Source organism: Ranitomeya variabilis, chromosome 2, assembly GCF_051348905.1.
Source record: "Ranitomeya variabilis isolate aRanVar5 chromosome 2, aRanVar5.hap1, whole genome shotgun sequence".
NCBI lineage: Eukaryota > Metazoa > Chordata > Amphibia > Anura > Dendrobatidae > Ranitomeya > Ranitomeya variabilis.
The window spans coordinates 85,395,526-85,416,629 of record NC_135233.1 but is presented as its reverse complement, the minus strand read 5'-3'; positions in this window follow the sequence as shown (position 1 = coordinate 85,416,629).

Genomic DNA, 21,104 nt, shown 5'->3' with positions numbered 1-21,104 from the left:
TTCATCCCAAGACCTCCTACTCTCCTCCACACTTATTCGTTCCTCACACAATCGCCTCCAAGACTTCTCCCGAATATCCCCCATCCTCTGGAATTCCATGCCTCAACACGTCCGATTATCCACCACCCTCGGATCCTTCAGACGGAACCTGAAAACCCATCTCTTCAGGAAAGCCTACAGCCTACAATAACCGAGCCGCCGCCTCACCACCGCCAGAGCCGCCGCCGCCTCACCCCTACCTTCTGTCTCTTCCCCACTATCCCATAGAATGTAAATCCGCAAGGACAGGGTCCTCTCCCCTCTGTACCAGTGTGTCACTGTAAACCTGTTTACTGTAAATGATATCTATAACTCTGTATGTAACCCCTTTCTCATGTACAGCACCATGGAATTAATGGTGCTATATAAATAAATAATAATAATAATAATAGTTTAATGCCATACTGCCTTACATCTTTTCACTGCTTCCTGCTAATTTTATGAATTACTTCTTCTCAAGTAGATCAGTTTTCCTAACACAGACACTGATCATGTTATGTCTCACCTGGTGAGGTGGATCCGTGGAGCCTTTGGTCCGAGTGAGCAGTTGTAATGCACAGACAGATAACAGTGTTGCATCAGGGAGAAGAAAGTTTGACAGTAGGCAACAGGAGGAGCAAACTGGCAATGAGATTTTAAGCAGAGCTGAGAAATTGGAAACTGATAAGAAGTAGTTGTAGACAAAGAAGAGATTCAGCAATGAGGAACTGTGTAGCTGAGTTACGCAGTAGGTTCTATGGCATAACTGGACCATTGGAGTAGTAGAGGTAAGTCAATAGTATACCCGGGATGAGTTTAGCCCAATGCAGGGTTGACAGCTTTATGGCAGAAATGAATCAGTCATATAGCCAACAAATACCTGAATATTCTGGCAGTGTACCACCACCTGAGTCAGTCTATAAGGCCTAGGGGCATAATTGCAATGATTGAGAAGCATAGAAAGATGTCACCAGGAGGAGCATGCATCTCGTAGAAGTGAGAACAATTGAAGGTTCATTCTACAGTACTAACCATGCTTGCTTAATTATACCTTATTTACACATTGTGAAATGTACAGCATGAATCCCATTTGTGGAGAATTTTTATGGAATGACAGACAATCCTCATCTACTTTTTCCATTCTCAGCATCAATACTTTTACATTAAATTTTAAAATAAATTATTTCATAAAGTTAGACTTTGGCATTGTGTTTTGTTCCTCCTAGTGTTATATTAACATAGAATACTTGTATTTAACTGGGATTAGCTAAAATATCTCTTAGGGTACTGTCACACTGTGAAATTTCGATCGCTACGACGGTACGATTCGTGACGTTCTAGCGATATCGTTACGATATCGCAGTGTCTGACACGCTACTGCGATCAGGGATCCTGCTGAGAATCGTACGTCGTAGCAGATCGTTTGGAACTTTCTTTCGTCGCTGGATCTCCCGCTGTCATCGCTGGATCGTTGTGTGTGACAGCGATCCAGCGATGCGTTCGCTGGTAACCAGGGTAAACATCGGGTAACTAAGCGCAGGGCCGCGCTTAGTAACCCGATGTTTACCGTGGTTACCAGCGTAAAAGTAAAAAAAAACAAACCGTACATACTCACCATCTGATGTCTGTCAGGTCCCTTGCAGTCAGCTTCCTGCTCTGACTGTGAGCGCCGGCCGGAAAGTGAGAGCAGATCACAGCGGTGACGTCAGCGCTGCGCTCTGCTCTCAGTGTATGGCCGGCACTGTCAGAGCAGGAAGCTGACTGCAAGGGACCTGACGGACATCAGATGGTGAGTATGTACGGTTTGTTTTTTTTTACTTTTACGCTGGTAACCACGGTAAACATCGGGTTACTAAGCGCGGCCCTGCGCTTAGTTACCCGATGTTTACCCTGGTTACCAGCGAACCTCGGCATCGCTCCAGCGCCGTGATTGCAAAGTGTGACCGCAGTCTACGACGCTGGAGCGATATTCATACGACGCTGCGACGTCACGAATCGTGCCGTCGCAGCGATGGAAATTTCACAGTGTGACAGTACCCTTAGAAATAACACTGGTTACTACAATAATGGACCTTCTCATGCAGAATGTTACTATTAGGCAGCATTGATTTGTGCCTAGCTGTATTTCCATCAAGTTAGTAATAACTTTTGTGTTTTATAGTACATGCTTTTGAGTTCACACTATCCAAGTATAGTAAATCTTTTATTTCAGTAAGAATGGCTTTCTATTACATCAAATGGCAACTCATGTTATCACACATCTAATAAGTGTGAATTGTATTGTCTAAGCCTGACAGTAACTTCTAAGCTGAAAATTAGATTTTGCTGTTGTATGTATGTCTAATAGCACATGAAAAAGAGCAACTTCAGTCAGATATTAAAGATGATCTAAGAAATGTTTTTTTGACCATCAATGCATGCCTTAGGCTGGTTTCACACTTGCATTTGGCTGGTCTGCGAATGGCTGCGTACAGCCTCCCTTAAGTTCCATCTACGCTCCGCCAACATCCGCATACGTCCTCCTGCGTACTTATCTTTAACAATGGGTACGCAGGGACATGCGTTGTATGCGGATGCATCCGTTTTGACGTGCCCGCCGACCTCATGGAAACCCAGCTTTATGCGTTCCCATGAGGTTGTCGGGCAAGTCAAAACGCAGCATGCGGACACATCCACATACAATGCATGTCCATGCATACCCAATGTTAAAGATAGGTACACAGGAGACATGTGGAAGTAGGCGGAACATAGCTGGAGCTTAAGTTAGGATGTACGCAGCTATTGCCAGACCAGCCAAACACAAGTGTGAAACCAGCCTTAGCAAACTAAACTAATCTATGATAAATAGCAGTCATTGGAAGATTATGACTAGGGATGAACGAACCTGAACTATAAAGCTTGGGGTCCGGTACCAGATACCTGATGTCCGGTACCGAACCCTGAATACGGACTTATTACTGAATGTCCAGTTTACTGTTTGGGTTCTGCAGACTAATAAAGCTTGTTGAAAGGATGCAGTGCAGCCAATCAACAAGCTTTTCCAGTGTGGGCACTTACAGTACCATCACATCCATGCCAAGCATTGGCTGGTGCATTATTTTAGAAAAAAATAATAAAAAAAAGACATGGTGTCCCTCCTATTTTTGACAAGTGCAGGTATATAGACAGCTGTGGGCTGCAGCACATAGCTGTCTGCTTTTGGAGCGGCCCCCAGACGCAGGGCAGCGGGGTACTCGGTACCGGGTCCCTCGGTCTCGGTTCTAGGGGTGTCACGGTGGCCTGACCCGGTCCGTGGCCCTGCTAAGGGGCGCCCAAATAAAGGTGTAGGTGAGAGTTTGTCAAGTGTTCGTGACGCCACCTGTGGTATTCGGTCAGGGTGACCGACGCTGCTAGGGGTCCGCTGGGGTGATGGAATGGCAGCTAGATGTTGTAACTTCCACAGGTGAAGTATGTCCCCAGGGCTTCCCTTGATGAGTAGATGATAATGGTGTAGGTCGCAGTAAATGACGAGGACACAGGGTTGCAGTCTCTTTACCTTTTTACTGAAGACTTCAGCGTCCACAATCCAGACCACTGCTAACAGGGCTGGCTGAGACCGGCCGGTCCGAAGGCACATCCAGAGTTCCCTTTGCAGGTGGAAATCAGTAGCCTTCCTACTAGCGCCTGTGTGTTGTAGTACCTCCCTGCTGAGCACCATGGGATAGTCCTCACAACTGTCGTGTATGTTTCTGTTCTTTCTCTCCGTCCCCCAGATGGTTTGGATAGGACGCACCCATATGACGGGGTAGGCCTGGAGTTATTTTATAGGGACCCTAGAGACACCCCTCTCCCACAATTGCCTCCGTTGTCTTCATTAGGTGTAAAGGTTAGACAGCCAACCTAGAGTTAACTGCCCTGCCGTAGTTCAGAGTAATGCGTAGAGCCTATTACTTCCTCGGCGTTCCGGCCGCCGGCAAAGCGCCTCAGAAGGATGTTGCCGATCTTGGGGCACGACTCCTCCTGGTTCTATCTCCTTTGTGCTGTGATCTCGTTTCTCACTTCTCCACAATATACTTCGCTTCATGTCCTTTCTTAGGATGCCGCCGCAATGAGGTGCAGGCACGGCTCCGTAACGATCTGTCTTGTGCTAGGCCACTGCCAGGATCCCACCCCTGACAGGGACCTCCCTGAATCTTCCCAAACAACTCTCTCTCTCACTAGATGTTACCTGGGCAAAACCCAGTCAGCTTCTCTCTAACTTCCTATCCGACTCCCAGTTTTACCAGAGTGTGAGGAGTGGCCTAATACATAGAACCTTTTGCTCCCCCTGGTGGCCGGAGTGTGAAGTGTAGTGTGTGACTGTGATACCTGGTTAGGTGAACTCCTTTAGTGCCATCAGACGTACCATCACTCCCCCTTGTGGAAGAGCGACAATACTGCATCGACCAGGACTTTGGGGTGCTGCACTTTATCTTGGCTGGTTATCAAAAATAGAGGGGCCTCCACGCTTTTTTTTAGAGCATAGGCAGACCCTTGGATTTTTGGCCAAACAGTTAAAAAAAGTTCTGGTTTTGGTACCAGAAAAGTACCCGACCCTGAAACCAGACATCATGAGTCTTCAGCTATGATCAGAGGTAAATGGGACTATGACTCCCATCAGCTTATGCCTACTGGCGCTAATAGCAGCGAGAGAAGACACAGCTGATGCACTCTGAATTAATAATTTTTTAAAAATGGAGTGAGTTCCCCTGTATTTTTGATAGCCAGCCAGGCAAAACTGACAGCTGCGGGCTGTAACCCTCACCTGTCAGTGTTAGCAAGGCTGATTATCAAGAATAGAGGGATCCCACACTGTGTATTTTAATTGTTTAAATAAAAATACTGGGGTGGGGTCCACCCCCGTTTTTGACAACCAGCCAAGCTAAAACACACAGCTGGAGGCTGGTATTCTCAGGCTGGTAAGCAGCCATGGATATTGCCCCCCCCCCCCCCCCGAGCCTAAAAATAGCAGCCCGCAGCTGCCCAAGAAAGTGCATCTATTAGTGGGGTTGATGTCATCTTTGTATTGTCCAGTGACATCAAGCCCGTGGCTTAGTAATGGAGAGGCATCTATAAGACGCCTCTCCATTACTAATTCTAATCTTGTATTGTAAATAACACATAGCAAGTATAATGTCCTTTATTTCAAATAAAGAAAACACACTTTTCCATTTTTATTTAAAAATAACAAACGCAGATATACTCACCTGACACCCATTCCATTGAAGCCCTCGTCTCCTGTAATGAAACAAAAACAACCATATCACTCACCTGTTCTTGGGGCTGACCACGAACAGTAAAAATGACTTCCTGGTGAAGTCCATGTTCGGGGGTCCATGTCTGAACAGTGGGTGTTCGGTACAGACCCCAAATTTTACTGTTCGGTTTACCCAGCTCTACTATTTTTATTTAATTATTTAAATAAATAATTTAAAAAAAAGGCATGAGGTCCCCCCCATTTTTGATAACCAGCCACGGTAAAGCAGACAGGTGGGGGCTAGTTTTCTCAGGCTGGGAAGGTCTATGGATATTTGGCCCTCCCCAGCCTAAAAATAGCAGCCTGCAGTCACCCCAAAAAAGGTGCATCCATTAGATGCACCAATTCTGGCTCTTTGCCTGGCTCTTCCTGCTTGTCTTGGTGCATTAGCAAGTGTGGTAATATTTGGGGTTGATGTCTGCTGACATCACGCCCAGAGGTTGTTAATGGGGCGGTGTATATCAGACACCCCTATTACTAACCCGATAAGTAAATAGTTTAAAGCGAGCGTGTCACCAGGTTTGGCCGATAGGTGAGTATAATAAAACTTATTTTTCTTATCTTTCAGGTCGGGTCAGGGGCTTATCTACAGCATTATAGAATGCTGTAGATGAGCCCTGAAAGGAGGTGGCCGTATCTTATATCAGCCAAACCTGGTGACAGGTTTGCTTTAAAAAAAACAAAACACACAGACACACAGGAAAAAATACTTTGCTTGAATAACGGCTCACTCACACTCCCTTGTTTGCCCATTTATTAAAAATAATAATAAAAAAATAATAATCCACAGGGTCCTCTGTAATCCATAATATGAAGGTCCCACGATGATACCATTTTTCTTCATCCAGTCTATGGAGCTCCTTTCAGAGAATGCAGCTACATGGTCTGGAGCAGCAGCCGCTACAGGGTCTCACTCTGCACTCCGCGAAACCCGGCTGCTGTGAACTGAAGTGACGTCAGTAAGATGTTACGATGCACAGCGCCAGTACCGGACTGATGAATGACCGCTCATCAGTCTGGCACAAATAGTTTCCCTCACTCTCCTCTCCTTGTTGTTATTAAACAGCCACAGGTTTCCCTATAAGCCTTATTACGCCATTTTCATCATCAGGTCTTATATTGGTTCAGACCATGAATCCCCAATGTTCATCTAACCAAGGAAAGCTTATCAAAAGAAGACAAAGCAGACAACGATTATCTTTGCTGACTTGTGATGTCAGATGTTGTCTAAGATGAAGATATTTGCACTTGTGTTCATAGCAGGGTAAGCACCATCGATGAGTAATAATCAATAAATTCTCATTCTGGGAGATGTTCGACTGATTTCTGCTTCCGCTTCTCAATTATGTAATGTTTTGTGTGTGCTCTTTCATATTTTGTTTTCATTCTATTCATGTCATATCTACTGCTACAGAACAGACATTTATGTTTGAAATATTTGGCAAGAGCCTTTATAAGAGCTGGCAAGCGCTTTTATAGCCCAGCATGACCTTTACAAACAGTAAGCAATTCCATATAGTCTCAGCCTTTTGATTAGTGCCATAATTGGCTCTCAAGATTTTACATTGCTTAGAGATAACTAGATGACAATGCCGGAGCGGAGTACTCTACCTTCACATTAGGAGGAGTGAGGTCATTAACTTGTTCTTCAATATATATTTTATACCCGGAGTTCTGGGGCTTTATAGAGCTGCTCGCTAGATCGATAATGAGTGAGGCTGAATCAGACGCAGTCAGAGGGCAGTGTAATTACATTGACGATAGTATCTCTTTATCTTGTGAACTCTATCTGGACTCTATCTGGACTCCGCAGGATGGTCAATGGAAGGTTACGTCTGATCGGGAAAGCATTCTCTAACACTTATCATCAAAGATAGTTTTCTTGCCACCACAAGACTAGAACACACCGAAATCAGTCATTAAAACAGGATGCTTAGTGTTTGAGCTGCCCCTAAAAAATATTAAAAGGGAAGGAATAAACACTGAAAATGGATTGTTATGGCCACTCTGCAATAAAAGGTTTTAGAAATGACATTAAAGAAAGAGCAATGTTGTTATACTGGACAGATCTTTTTCAATGTACCAAACTAAAGAGAAAAAATATCTTTAATTGGACCATCTGCAAAGAAATTTAGTCAGACGTAACTATGGGGTTGGAGGATTGAGAACTAGGTACTCAGAAAATGGAAGGGAAATAATCACCATTGATAGAAAAAAGATAACTGTAAGAAATAAACAGCAATGAAGCTTATAATTATAGTTTTAGAATAGGGGTGCAGGTGCAGTTTTTTGCAAAAATAGCAAATTTTTTTGTTGTGTTATTTTCAAGTTAAAATATTATTTTGTCAGATTTTTATGCAGGATGGAGTTTTTTTTTGTATAGCAGAGCTTAAAAAAAGCCTTGCATTGACTTTATGAAATGATTGATTCGGTTAAGGCTGTCCACATCCACCATTAGAGAGAGCTGTGGAGCTTTCCTGAGGAAACAAACAAACTTCTTCTTGTGGTAGCAAAAGACAGATTAACTTTTCATTTAAAGGGGTTTGGATACGCCTACCTGATGTTTGTTACATAGTTAATACAGGGGGTAAAATTTAAAAAACCCTATGAGAGCCTTTCATGTTCCCAGTGGTGAGCAGGGGATGAATCCTGTGCAGGGTTCCACCATGGAGCTTCACCCAATCCCAATAATCTTTAACTATACAAATACAAAATTTGAATTTTTTTTTAAAGACAATTGAAGTCATGGAATACCAAGAACATTTGTTTGCTAACTTACAAGAATCTTTCACTTTGTGCCTTACCCCATACTGGGGCCTAATCCTATGCCGGGTTTCCCTGTCTCCTCCCTATCCAAAAAACAAAAAAATCACACTAAAAATTAGGTGGTAGAGGAGATGTCTCAAAAAAAATTAGCCAAGAAGGGATAAACATTTTGTTTGAAAACATATTTGAATTTTGAGCCCATATCCTGCAGGTGCATTGTACTGTGCAGATTCCACTCTAGGAAAATTAATTTAATTAAAAATTAGGTGGAAGCAAAGATGTTCCACAAATTTGAGTCTCTGAATACTAACAATTCTGTACCATCTTTCAAAGACTACAGTAAGTGAAACACAGCCCTCATCACCTACCAATGGAGGATTTCAAAGTAAGATAAACACCATTTTCTGCTGCATAATTGTATCCATCATTGCCCGATATTGCTCATACAGATACTGCAACATATGCAATGATGACTTAGATCATGGTGCAATCTCACCAATTATCCGCTGGCTCACTAAAAAATTGTCATTGCAAATTCTGGCTGCTATTCCTTGCTATGTAAGAACGACTTTCATGCTCACACACTCTTCTGGCAATGAGTACAACCTTGTTCCAGCATGTCTATATATTTTTTTTAATTGTTGCCTGACCAAGTTGAGGGCATGTGCAGTGTAGTGAGCACTGTGATACTTTACCTAATTGCATGGCAGCCTCGATGTTACTTATTAGGTTCCCAAGTTGTAGTTGACTAGGAGTCAACCTATGTGATGTTTGATACAATGTTATGTCCTATTGATGATGGGGGTGGGAAGTTGTGGAGGAAGGTATCAACAGTAAATAATGAGCACGCTATTAGTCATGTTTTTTCACCTCATAAAACATTGACTCAGTGGGACATGGAATACAAAGCCATTTCTGCTGCTGTCAATGGTGGAGAGCAACTTGCAGCACAATGTCCATCCCAAAGAGTGAACCACGGTCTCTGCCACGTGAAAGTTTAAGGCAGAGTTGGCTTTATTCAGTAAATAATAGCGGCTAGGTATCTTCTAATGTACTGAGACTCAAAACATGCAATTATTTTGCAAAAAAAGAACAATCCAGATGGTTCAGCATTGATTGTGCTGAACTTGTGCATGTGAGAGTTCAATGTCCACGCAAACGGGCAACTGAATGCATGTTTTGTGGGCACACAGAAAGCTAACAGATGTTCCCATGGAAGAGAGAGGAGGAAAAGAACATAAATCAGTAAATGAGAATGATGATGGGCTAATGGCATCAACCAGGAAGGCACTACTTGTAGATGCAGATTGGCTACCAAAAAGACAATTATGAGGAGAAGAAGGAGCATAGCTTCAGCCTTGCTCATCTTTTTGGTCAGTTTGCTTTTCCCTACTTGAGTAGGTTATGCTGTTTCATGTACTGATGGAAAGATGTAGTTCCTAGTCAGTGGTTCCAGGATTTACTTGGCTTATCTTCCAACAGCATAGCTTGCATATTGCAATAGATTGGTTCTGCTACAACATGGAAAAGAATTCCTACATCCAAGAAGACCACACATAGGAGTCACTGTCATAACAACTACCACCAGAGTGTTCAGACACTGTTAAGCCTCCTACTCCTACATTAGTCAATGCATCACCTGCTTCCAAGCTTTCCCTATAAGATCTTTTGGTGGGACATCAGCTCTGCTTTTTCATGTCAACTCCACCATCTTCCACCATCCTCACACCACCTCCTCGGCACCCCAATATGTTTCCTAATTATCAGCATTATAGATGACTCAGCTCCCGCTTGCCTCTCCATGGAAAATGGCCTGAGCTTTTCGTCCACCCCTTCCTCATCTGATTCCCACTTTGAGATTTTCCTTAGTCCGTTGTGCTACTAAAATATTAATATTCCCCTCTCACCATGACTAGCAAAGTCAGGAACACAGCTAGTTTGAATCATCTCCTTCATCTCCTCTAGCTGGATGTCATCCAAGGACAAAGGCTAACTGTTTATCTCTTCTAATAAATCAACTGCAAGAACTTGTTTTGGTGAAGTATATTTCTTAGCCCCCAAATTGCTTTGGTTAGGTGACTAGGGATAGAAAAATAGAGGTGTTATTCTCAGAACCTAAATGTTCTGTACCACATTCAGCTTTATGGTGGTGGAGGAGGTGACCTGAGCAGAACACTTTCTCAAACCGATGGTGTTGCTGTCAGAGGTAACATTCCATGCTGTGACTGAGTTGAGTGCCGTGATATATATTCTATTAGGCTTCCTCCCCACTAATACACTTTGCAGGAGTAAAGGAGGAGTGACCTACATTTACTACTACTGACAGAACGGCTGGTGCCAGCAGTGCTGAAGATCCTGCTGCTCCTGTTAACAGCTCCAACTTGTCAGTGCCACTTTTTTATTTACTGTACATTTTGTACACATTTTGTATGATGTTTACCCCAAAAATGTTTAAACATACTTATGCAAACTAGGAAAAACATGGACTCAACCAAAAATGTTATATTGAGTACACGTGACAGGCAAAAAGGCTAATCCAACACCAGTCTCCATGTATGTCACAAGGAGTTTTTCTCAAACAGCTCCAACTGTGGAGGGTCCGTGGAATCAACAGATTCAGACAATCCTCCTTGTGACTCCCAAATTAGTTATGGTCAGCACAAAGTGACTCAGATGTTGACTTCTAGAGCTGCAGCTCCTAGGCAGGTTAGAAAGAGTTAAATTTTTTGAGGAACTTAGCTTGTTTATTGCCTGTGCTACATGCTGCAGGAGAACCAGGCATGGCTGCTCTTTCCCTATGTAAGCTGCCTCCACGGATTGGGGATACCAGCTATAGTTTTCCCTATACTAGTATTGGAGAGGTGGACACGTTCTGGTGTATTGGTTATTACCAAAGTAGTTGCAAGTGGTGTTTGGTTAAATATTCCCGTTTTCCCTAGGTATCATTATATTACTTTGTTTCCTCTCAGGCTTTACACTTTATGCCCCTTTGTGGATTTCTCTGAGAGTGTGTTGTGTGACTATGTTTCACTTCTGCCATGTCTGTCTTGTTTTCTATTCCCCATACACGTTTCAGTGCTTCTTAAGAGCATAGCAAGGAATGAGGCTCGGGCATCTCCACCTTCAGGAATAATCCCGGGTGCAAGGATAGCTAGGGACCCCTAGCCTGAGGGTCAGACTAGGGGCTCACCATCCCACAGTCACACCATGACACTTTAATATCGGTATGGTGTATATACAATCATGACCCAAAGTGTTGGCACCCTTGAAATTCTTCCAGAAAATTACATTTTTCTCCCTGAAAATAATTGAAATTACACGCTTTGCTACCCACATCTTTATTTCATTTGTGTGTATTGGAAAATCACAAAAAAGGCAAATTGGACATAATTTTGCACAGAACCACAAAAATGGGCAGGACAAAATTGTTGGCACCCTCAACTTAATGTTTGGTTGCACACCTTTTGTAATAAATAACTGCAATCATTTGCTTCCTAAAACCATCAACAAGCTTCTCCCAAATCTCAACTGGAATTTTTGGACCATTCTTCATTTGCATACTGCTCCTGGTCTCTCATATTTGAAGAGTGCCTTTTCCAATCAACAATTTTTCCTTTACCTAGGTTATAAAACTCTAAAATAGCCATTACTTTTCCTGACCATATATTTTAAAGTGCCTATGATAGTTTCTCGTGATTGGCTGTGCCAGATAAAATAATATAATAGCTGCAAGGCTTTATAAAGTACTGTGCAAATGTTTTAGGAAGCTGTTGAAAAAAAAGAAGAGAAATGCAAAGAAGAATGCTTTGAAAAATAAAAGTGTATTTTATTTTTATCAATTAATAAAAGAGAAAAAGTCAGTTCAAAGACGGGTAACTAGATTATTACAAGGGATGAAGGCCTCTCATATGATGTGAGGTTGGAAAGGTTGGGCTTGGTTAGCTTAGAAGAAAGACGCCTCAGAGGGAATCTCATTTATATGTATAAATATATGTGTGGTCAATACAAAGGACCAGCGCATGACTTATTTCTTCGAAAGACCATACTGAGGACCAGCCCGGCATCTAAATAGGAAAGGGTTCTTTACAGTTAGAGCAGTCAGTTTGGAAGTGCATCTGAACAGCAAGGTGGATTGCTGTTGAGGGGAGATAGAGAGAAAAAAAAAAAAAAAAAAAAAAAAATCTATAAATCTTCAGCACAGCGAGTGTGAGCGAGCTGAGTGTGACCTGAGCGTAAGTGTGAACGGCGGTAAGTGTGTGACTTGTGATTCAGTTAAGAGGTATTTGGAAGGCCTTTAACAAATACCTGTGTGAATTTGTGTGAATTGCTGAATTGGGAGTAGCTATATTCACAAGGTGTTAACTTAGGGTGGGCGGTCATAATCAAGGGTTTATAAGGGGCAGCTGTTTGGGGCTCAAGCCCTTTTTGGAAGTGCATCTGAACAGCAAGGTGGATTGCTGTTGAGGGGAGATAGAGAGAAAAAAAAAAAAAAAAAAAAAAAAAAAATCTATAAATCTTCAGCACAGCGAGTGTGAGCGAGCTGAGTGTGACCTGAGCGTAAGTGTGAACGGCGGTAAGTGTGTGACTTGTGATTCAGTTAAGAGGTATTTGGAAGGCCTTTAACAAATACCTGTGTGAATTTGTGTGAATTGCTGAATTGGGAGTAGCTATATTCACAAGGTGTTAACTTAGGGTGGGCGGTCATAATCAAGGGTTTATAAGGGGCAGCTGTTTGGGGCTCAAGCCCTTTTTGGAAGTGCATCTGAACAGCAAGGTGGATTGCTGTTGAGGGGAGATAGAGAGAAAAAAAAAAAAAAAAAAAAAAAAAATCTATAAATCTTCAGCACAGCGAGTGTGAGCGAGCTGAGTGTGACCTGAGCGTAAGTGTGAACGGCGGTAAGTGTGTGACTTGTGATTCAGTGACTTTGGAATCAGGGAGTTTCCAAGGGAGGAATTGCTTCTGTTTTTTTTTTTGTTTTTTTTTTTTTTAAATTAATACTTTGTATTTATTTTTAATTAAAGTTTCTGTGTGGTGCAATCCCCATTAGGAAATGTGCTCCACAATTGTTAATGCCATCCAGTGTACATCTTGCCACATGTATGCAGTCCTTGACCAGCTGGTCGAGGGTGCATACTGCTGTGCGAGATGTGAGCACATTGTGCATTTGGAAGCCCAGATTTTGGATCTAAATGTGCAGCTGGCAACACTGAGATCCATAGACAATATGGAGAGGAGTCTTCTGCTCACAGAGCAGACGCTCAATGGGATAGATGAGGAGGGGGATGGTAGGATGGAGCTGCAGGACAGTGTGGCAGTTAGCTGGGTGACAGATAGAAGGCGGGGTAGAGGGAAGAGTGCCAGGGAGGCTAGTCCTGATCTGGCACACCCCAATAAGTTTGCTAAGTTGGCAGATGAGGGGGGTGCCAGTACAGGGGTAGCACTGCTGCAGCCAGGCATGTCCTCTGAAAGCCGGAGGAGTGACTGCTCCAGTAAGGAGGGAAATAGGAGAGCAGGGCAGGCCAGACAGGTGCTGGTAGTGGGGGACTCAATTATTAGGGGAACAGATAGGGCAATCTGTCACAAAGACAGGGATCGTCGGACGGTGTGCTGCCTACCTGGCGCTCGAGTCCGACACATCGCTGATCGGGTGGACAGATTACTGGGAGGGGCTGGTGAGGACCCAGCGGTCATGGTGCACATTGGCACAAATGACAAAGTTAGAGGTAGGTGGAAGGTCCTTAAAGATGATTTCAGGGAATTAGGCTGCAAGCTGAAAGCAAGGACCTCCAACGTGGTATTTTCCGAAATACTGCCTGTACCACGTGCCACGCCAGAGAGGCAACGGGAGATTAGGGAGGTTAATAAGTGGCTCAAGAATTGGTGTAGGAAGGAGGGGTTTGGGTTCCTGCAGAACTGGGCCGACTTCTCAGTGGGCTACAGGCTCTACGCTAGGGACGGGCTGCACCTCAATGGGGAAGGGGCAGCTGTGCTGGGGGAGAAAATGGTTAGAAGGTTGGAGGAGTGTTTAAACTAGGGATTGGGGGGGAGGGTATTCATTTTATAGGAGGGGAAGATAGTGCAGATAGAGACCTGGGCACAAATAAGGAAGTTGGGGGTGGCGGTGGCATGGGGGGTGGGGTTAGAACAGTTAGTAATTTAAGAAAGAATAGAGGTACAGAGAGTAACATCAAGTGCATGTATACTAATGCCAGAAGCCTCGCCAACAAAATGGACGAATTAGAACTAATGTTGTTGGAGCATAATTATGACATGGTGGGGATATCTGAGACGTGGCTGGATGAGAGCCATGACTGGGCTGTTAACTTGCAGGGCTATAGCCTGTTCAGAAATGACCGTACAGATAAGCGAGGGGGAGGGGTGTGTCTATATGTAAAATCTTCCTTAAAACCCATCCTGCGTGATAATATAGGTGAATTTAATGAAAATGTGGAGTCCCTGTGGGTGGAGATAAGGGGAGGGGGAAAAAATAATAAATTACTGATAGGGGTTTGTTATAAATCTCCAAAAATAATGGAAGCAATGGAGAATATCCTCGTAAAGCAAATAGATGAAGCTGCGACTCAAGGAGAAGTCATTATTATGGGGGACTTCAACTACCCTGAAATAGATTGGGGAACAGAAACCTGCAGTTCCAGCAAAGGTAATCGGTTTTTGACAACTATGAGAGACAATTACCTTTCACAATTGGTTCAGGACCCAACAAGGAGGGGGGCACTGCTAGACCTAATATTAACCAACAGGCCAGACCGCATATCAAATATAAGGGTTGGGGGTCACTTGGGGACTAGTGATCATAAAATAATAAGTTTTCATGTAACCTTTAATAAGATGGGTAGTAGGGGGGTGACAAGGACACTAAACTTCAGGAGGGCAAATTTCCAACGGATGAGAGAGGATCTTGGTGCAATTAACTGGGACGGTATCCTGAGACACAAAAATACACAAAGAAAATGGGAGACGTTTATTAGCATCCTGGATAGGACCTGTGCACAGTATATACCGTATGGGAATAAACATACTAGAAATAGGAGGAAACCAATATGGCTAAATAGAGCTGTTAGGGGCGCAATAAGGAACAAAAAGAAAGCATTTAGAGAATTAAAGGAAGTAGGTAGTGATGAGGCATTAAATAAATACAGAAAATTAAATAAATTCTGTAAAAAGCAAATCAAGGCAGCAAAGATTGAGACAGAGAGACTCATTGCCAGAGAGAGTAAAAATAATCCCAAAATATTCTTTAACTATATAAATAGTAAGAAACTAAAAAATGACAGTGTTGGCCCCCTTAAAAATAGTCTGGGTGAAATGGTGGATGAGGATGAGGAAAAAGCCAATATGCTAAATGACTTTTTTTCATCAGTATTTACAAAAGAAAATCCCATGGCAGCCAATATGACTAGTGATAAAAATTCCCCATTAAATGTCAACTGCTTAACCCAGCAGGAAGTACAGCGGCGTCTAAAAATCACTAAAATTGACAAATCTCCGGGCCCGGATGGGATACACCCCCGAGTACTGCAGGAACTAAGTACAGTCATTGATAGACCATTATTTTTAATCTTTAAAGAGTCCATAATAACAGGGTCTGTACCACAGGAGTGGCGTATAGCAAATGTGGTGCCAATATTCAAAAAAGGGGCAAAAACTGAACTCGGTAATTATAGGCCAGTAAGTTTAACCTCTACTGTGGGTAAAATCCTGGAGGGCATTCTAAGGGATGCTATACTGGAGTATCTGAAGAGGAATAACCTCATGACCCAGTATCAGCACGGGTTTACTAGGGACCGCTCATGTCAGACTAATTTGATCAGCTTCTATGAAGAGGTAAGTTCCGGACTGGACCAAGGGAACCCAGTGGACGTAGTGTATATGGACTTTTCCAAAGCTTTTGATACGGTGCCACACAAAAGGTTGATACATAAAATGAGAGTAATGGGGATAGGGGAAAATATGTGTAAGTGGGTTGAGAGCTGGCTCAGGGATAGGAAACAAAGGGTGGTTATTAATGGAGCACACTCGGACTGGGTCGCGGTTAGCAGTGGGGTACCACAGGGGTCAGTATTGGGCCCTCTTCTTTTTAACATATTTATTAATGACCTTGTAGGGGGCATTCAGAGTAGAATTTCAATATTTGCAGATGACACTAAACTCTGTAGGGTAATCAATACAGGGGAGGACAATTTTATATTACAGGATGATTTATGTAAACTAGAAGCTTGGGCTGATAAATGGCAAATGAGTTTTAATGGGGATAAATGTAAGGTCATGCACTTGGGTAGAAGTAATAAGATGTATAACTATGTGCTTAATTCTAAAACTCTGGGCAAAACCATCAATGAAAAAGACCTGGGTGTATGGGTGGATGACAGACTCATATTCAGTGGCCAGTGTCAGGCAGCTGCTACAAAGGCAAATAAAATAATGGGATGTATTAAAAGAGGCATAGATGCTCATGAGGAGAACATAATTTTACCTCTATACAAGTCACTAGTTCGACCACACTTAGAATACTGTGCACAGTTCTGGTCTCCGGTGTATAAGAAAGACATAGCTGAACTAGAGCGGGTGCAGAGAAGAGCGACCAAGGTTATTAGAGGACTGGGGAGTCTGCAATACCAAGATAGGTTATTACACTTGGGGCTATTTAGTTTGGAAAAACGAAGACTAAGGGGTGATCTTATTTTAATGTATAAATATATGAGGGGACAGTACAAAGACCTTTCTGATGATCTTTTTAATCATAGACCTGAGACAGGGACAAGGGGGCATCCTCTACGTCTGGAGGAAAGAAGGTTTAAGCATAATAACAGACGTGGATTCTTTACTGTAAGAACAGTGAGACTATGGAACTCTCTGCCGTATGATGTTGTAATGAGTGATTCATTAATTAAATTTAAGAGGGGACTGGATACCTTTCTGGAAAAGTATAATATTACAGGGTATATACACTAGATTCCTTGATAAGGCGTTGATCCAGGGAATTAGTCTGATTGCCGTATGTGGAGTCGGGAAGGAATTTTTTTCCCCATGGTGGAGTTACTCCTTGCCACATGGGGTTTTTTTGCCTTCCTCTGGATCAACATGTTAGGGCATGTTAGGTTAGGCTATGGGTTGAACTAGATGGACTTAAAGTCTTCCTTCAACCTCAATAACTATGTAAGACTGTGGAATGAACGACCACAAGAGGTAGTAATGGCAGACACCATAACAGCTTAAAAAGGGCTGGATGATTTCCTTGATACACATAACATTGTGGGTTATAGTTAAATTAGTGACGAAATGTACAGTTGGTGGAGGAAGGTTGAACTTGATGGACCTGGGTATTTTTTCAACCTAGATAACTATGTAAATCTCCATCAAATCAGTATTTGGCATAACCAAGCTTTTCCTTCAAAATAGGTTCAAAGTATCAGTTCTTCTAGGTACACTTGTCACTTGTACACTGTTTTGGAAGGAGCTCGGCAGAGAGGTTGTTCCAAACATCTTGGAGAACTCGCCACAGATCTTCTGTGGATGTCGCTTGTGCAAATCCTTCTGTCTCTACATGTAATCCCAGACAGACACGATTATGTTGAGATCAGGACTCTGTGAGGGCCATATCATCACCTCCAAGACTCCATGTTGTTCATTTTTTTTTCTGAAGATAGTTTTTAACCCCTTAGTGACAGAGCCAATTTGGTACTTAATGACCGATCCAATTTTTACAATTCTGACCAGTGTCACTTTAAGAGGTTATAACTCTGGAACGCTTTATCGGATCCCGCTGATTCTGAGATTGTTTTTTCGTGACATATTGTACTTCAAGATAGTGGTAACATTTCTTCGATATTACTTGCGATTATTTATGAAAAAAATGGAAATATGGCGAAAATTTTTAAAATTTTGCAATTTTCAAACTTTGTATTTTTATGCCCTTAAATCAGAGAGATATGTCACAAAAAATAGTTCATAAATAACATTTCCCACATGTCTACTTTACATCAGCACAATTTTGGAAACAATTTTTTTTTTTTTAGGGAGTTAAAAGGGTTAAAAGTTGACCAGCAATTTCTCATTTTTACAACACCATGTTTTTTTTAGGGACCACATCACCTTTGAAGTCATTTTGAGGGGTCTATATGATAGAAAATAACCAAGTGTGACACCATTCTAAAAACTGCACCCCTCAAGCTGCTCAAAACCACATTCAAGAAGTTTATTAACCCTTTACGTACTTCACAGGAACTGAAACAATGTGGAAGAAAAAAATGAACATTTAACTTTTTTTTGCAAACATTTTACTACAGAACCATTTTTTTTAATTTTCACAAGTGTAAAAACAGAAATTTAACCACAAATTTTGTTGTGCAATTTTTCCTGAGTACGCCGATACCCCATATGTGGAGGTAAACCACTGTGGGCGCACCGCAGAGCTTGGAAGTGAAGGAGCACCGTTTGACTGTTTCAATGCAGAATTGGCTGGAATTGAGATCGGACGCCATGTCGCGTTTGGAGAGCCCCTAATGTGCCTAAACAGTGGAAACCCCCCACAAGTGACACCATTTTGGAAACTAGACCCCTTAAGGAACTTATCTAGATGTGTGGTGAGCACTTTGAACCCCCAAGTGTTTCACAGAAGTTTATAACGTAGAGCCGTGAAAATAAAAAATCGCATTTGTTTTCACAAAAATTATTTTTTCGCCCACAAATTCTTATTTTCACAAGGGTAACAGGAGAAATTAGACCACAAAAGTTGTTGTGCAATATCTCCTGAGTACGTCGATACCCCATAAGTGGAGGTAAACCACTGTTTGGGCGCACCGCAGAGCTTGGAAGTGAAGGAGCACCGTTTGACTTTTTCAATGCAGAATTGGCTGGAATTGAGATCGGATGCCATGTCGCGTTTGGAGAGCCCCTGATGTGCCTAAACAGTGGAAACCGCCCACAAGTGATAACATTTTGGAAACTAGACCCCTTAAGGAACTTATCTAGATGTGTGGTGAGCACTTTGAACCCCCAAGTGCTTCACAGAAGTTTATAACGTAGAGCCGTGAAAATAAAAAAATCGCATTTTTTCTACAAAAATGATCTTTTTGCCCCCAAATTTTTATTTTCACAAGGGTAACAGGAGAAATTAGACCACAAAAGATGTTGTGCAATTTCTCCTGAGTACGTCGATACCCCATATGTGGGGGTAAACCACTGTTTGGGCGCACCGCAGAGCTTGGAAGAGAAGGAGTGTCTTTTTACTTTTTCAATGTAGAATTGGCTGGAATTGAGATCGGACGCCATGTCACGTTTGGAGAGCCGCTGATGTGCCTAAACAGTAGAGACCCCCTACAAATGACACCATTTTGGAAACTAGACCCCTTAAGGAACTTATCTAGATGTGTGGTGAGCACTTTAAACCCCCAGGTGCTTCACAGAAGTTTATAACGTAGAGCCGTGAAAATAAAAAAATCGCATTTTTTCTACAAAAATGATTTTTTGCCTCCAAATTTTTATTTTACCAAGGGTAACAGGAGAAAATGGACCCCAGAAGTTGTTGTACAATTTGTCTTGAGTACGCCGACACCCCATATGTGGGGGTAAACCACTGTTTGGGCGCATGGCTGAGCTCGGAAGCAAAGGAGCGCCATTTGACTTTTCAATGCAAAATTGACTGGAATTGAGATTGGACGCCATGTCGCGTTTGGAGAGCCCCTGATGTGCCTAAACAGTAGAAACCCCCCAAAAGTGACCCCATTTTGGAAACTAGACCCCCCATGGAATTTATCTAGATGTGTAGTGAGAACTTTGAATGCCCAAGTGCATCACAGAAGTTTATAATGCAGAGTCGTAAAAATAAAAAATATATTTTTTTTAACAATAAAGATTTTTTAGCCCCCAAGTTTTTATTTTCACAAGGGTAACAAGAGAAATTGGACCCCAAAAGTTGTTCTCCAATTTGTCCTGAGTATGCTGGTACCCCATATGTGGGGGTAAACCACTGTTTGGGCGCACAGCAGAGCTCGGAAGGGAAGGAGCGCCATTTTGGAATGCAGACTTTGATAGAATTGTCTGCGGGCGTTATTTTGCGTTTGCAGACCCCTAATGTACCTAAACAGTAGAAACCCCCAACAAGTGACCAAATTTTGGAAAATAGACCCCCCAAGGAACTTATCTAGATATGTGGTGAGAACTTTGAATGCCCAAGTGCTTCACAGAAGTTTATAATGCAGAGTAGTAAAAATAAAAAATATTTTTTTTCCCACAAAAAATATTTTTTTAGCCCCCAAATTTTTATTTTCACAAGGGTAACAAGAAAAATTGGACCCCAAAAGTTGTTGTCCAATTTGTCCTGAGTATGCTGGTACCCAATATGTGGGGGTAAACCACTGTTTGGGCGCACGGCAGAGCTCGGAAGGGAAGGAGCGCCATTTTGAAATGCAGGCTTTGATAGAATGGTCTGCGGGCGTTATGTTGCGTTTGCAGAGCCACTGATGTACCTAAACAGTAGAAACCCCCCACAAGTGACCCCATTTTGAAAACTAGACCCCCCAAGGAACTTATCTAGATAGTGGTGAGAACTTTGAATGCCCAAGTGCTTCACAGAAGTTTATAATGCAGAGTAGTGAAAATAGAAAATATATTTTTTTTCCACAAAAAAGATTTTTTAGCCCCCAAGTTTTTATTTTCACAAGGGTAACAAGAGAAATTGGATGCCAATATTTGTTCTCCAATTTGTCCTGAGTATGCTGGTACCCCATATGTGGGGGTAAGTCACTGTTTTGGCACACGGCAGAGCTCGGAAGCGAAGGAGCGCCATTTTGGAATTCAGACTTTGATAGAATTGTCTGTGGGTGGTATGTTGTGTTTGCAGAGCCCCTGATGTACCTAAACAGTAGAAACCCCCCACAAGTGACCAAATTTTGGAAACTAGACCCCCTAAGGAACTTATCTAGATATGTGGTGAGAACTTTGAATGCTCAAGTGCTTCACAGAAGTTTACAATGCAGAGTAGCGAAAATAAAAAAATATTTTTTTTTCCCACAAAAAAGATTT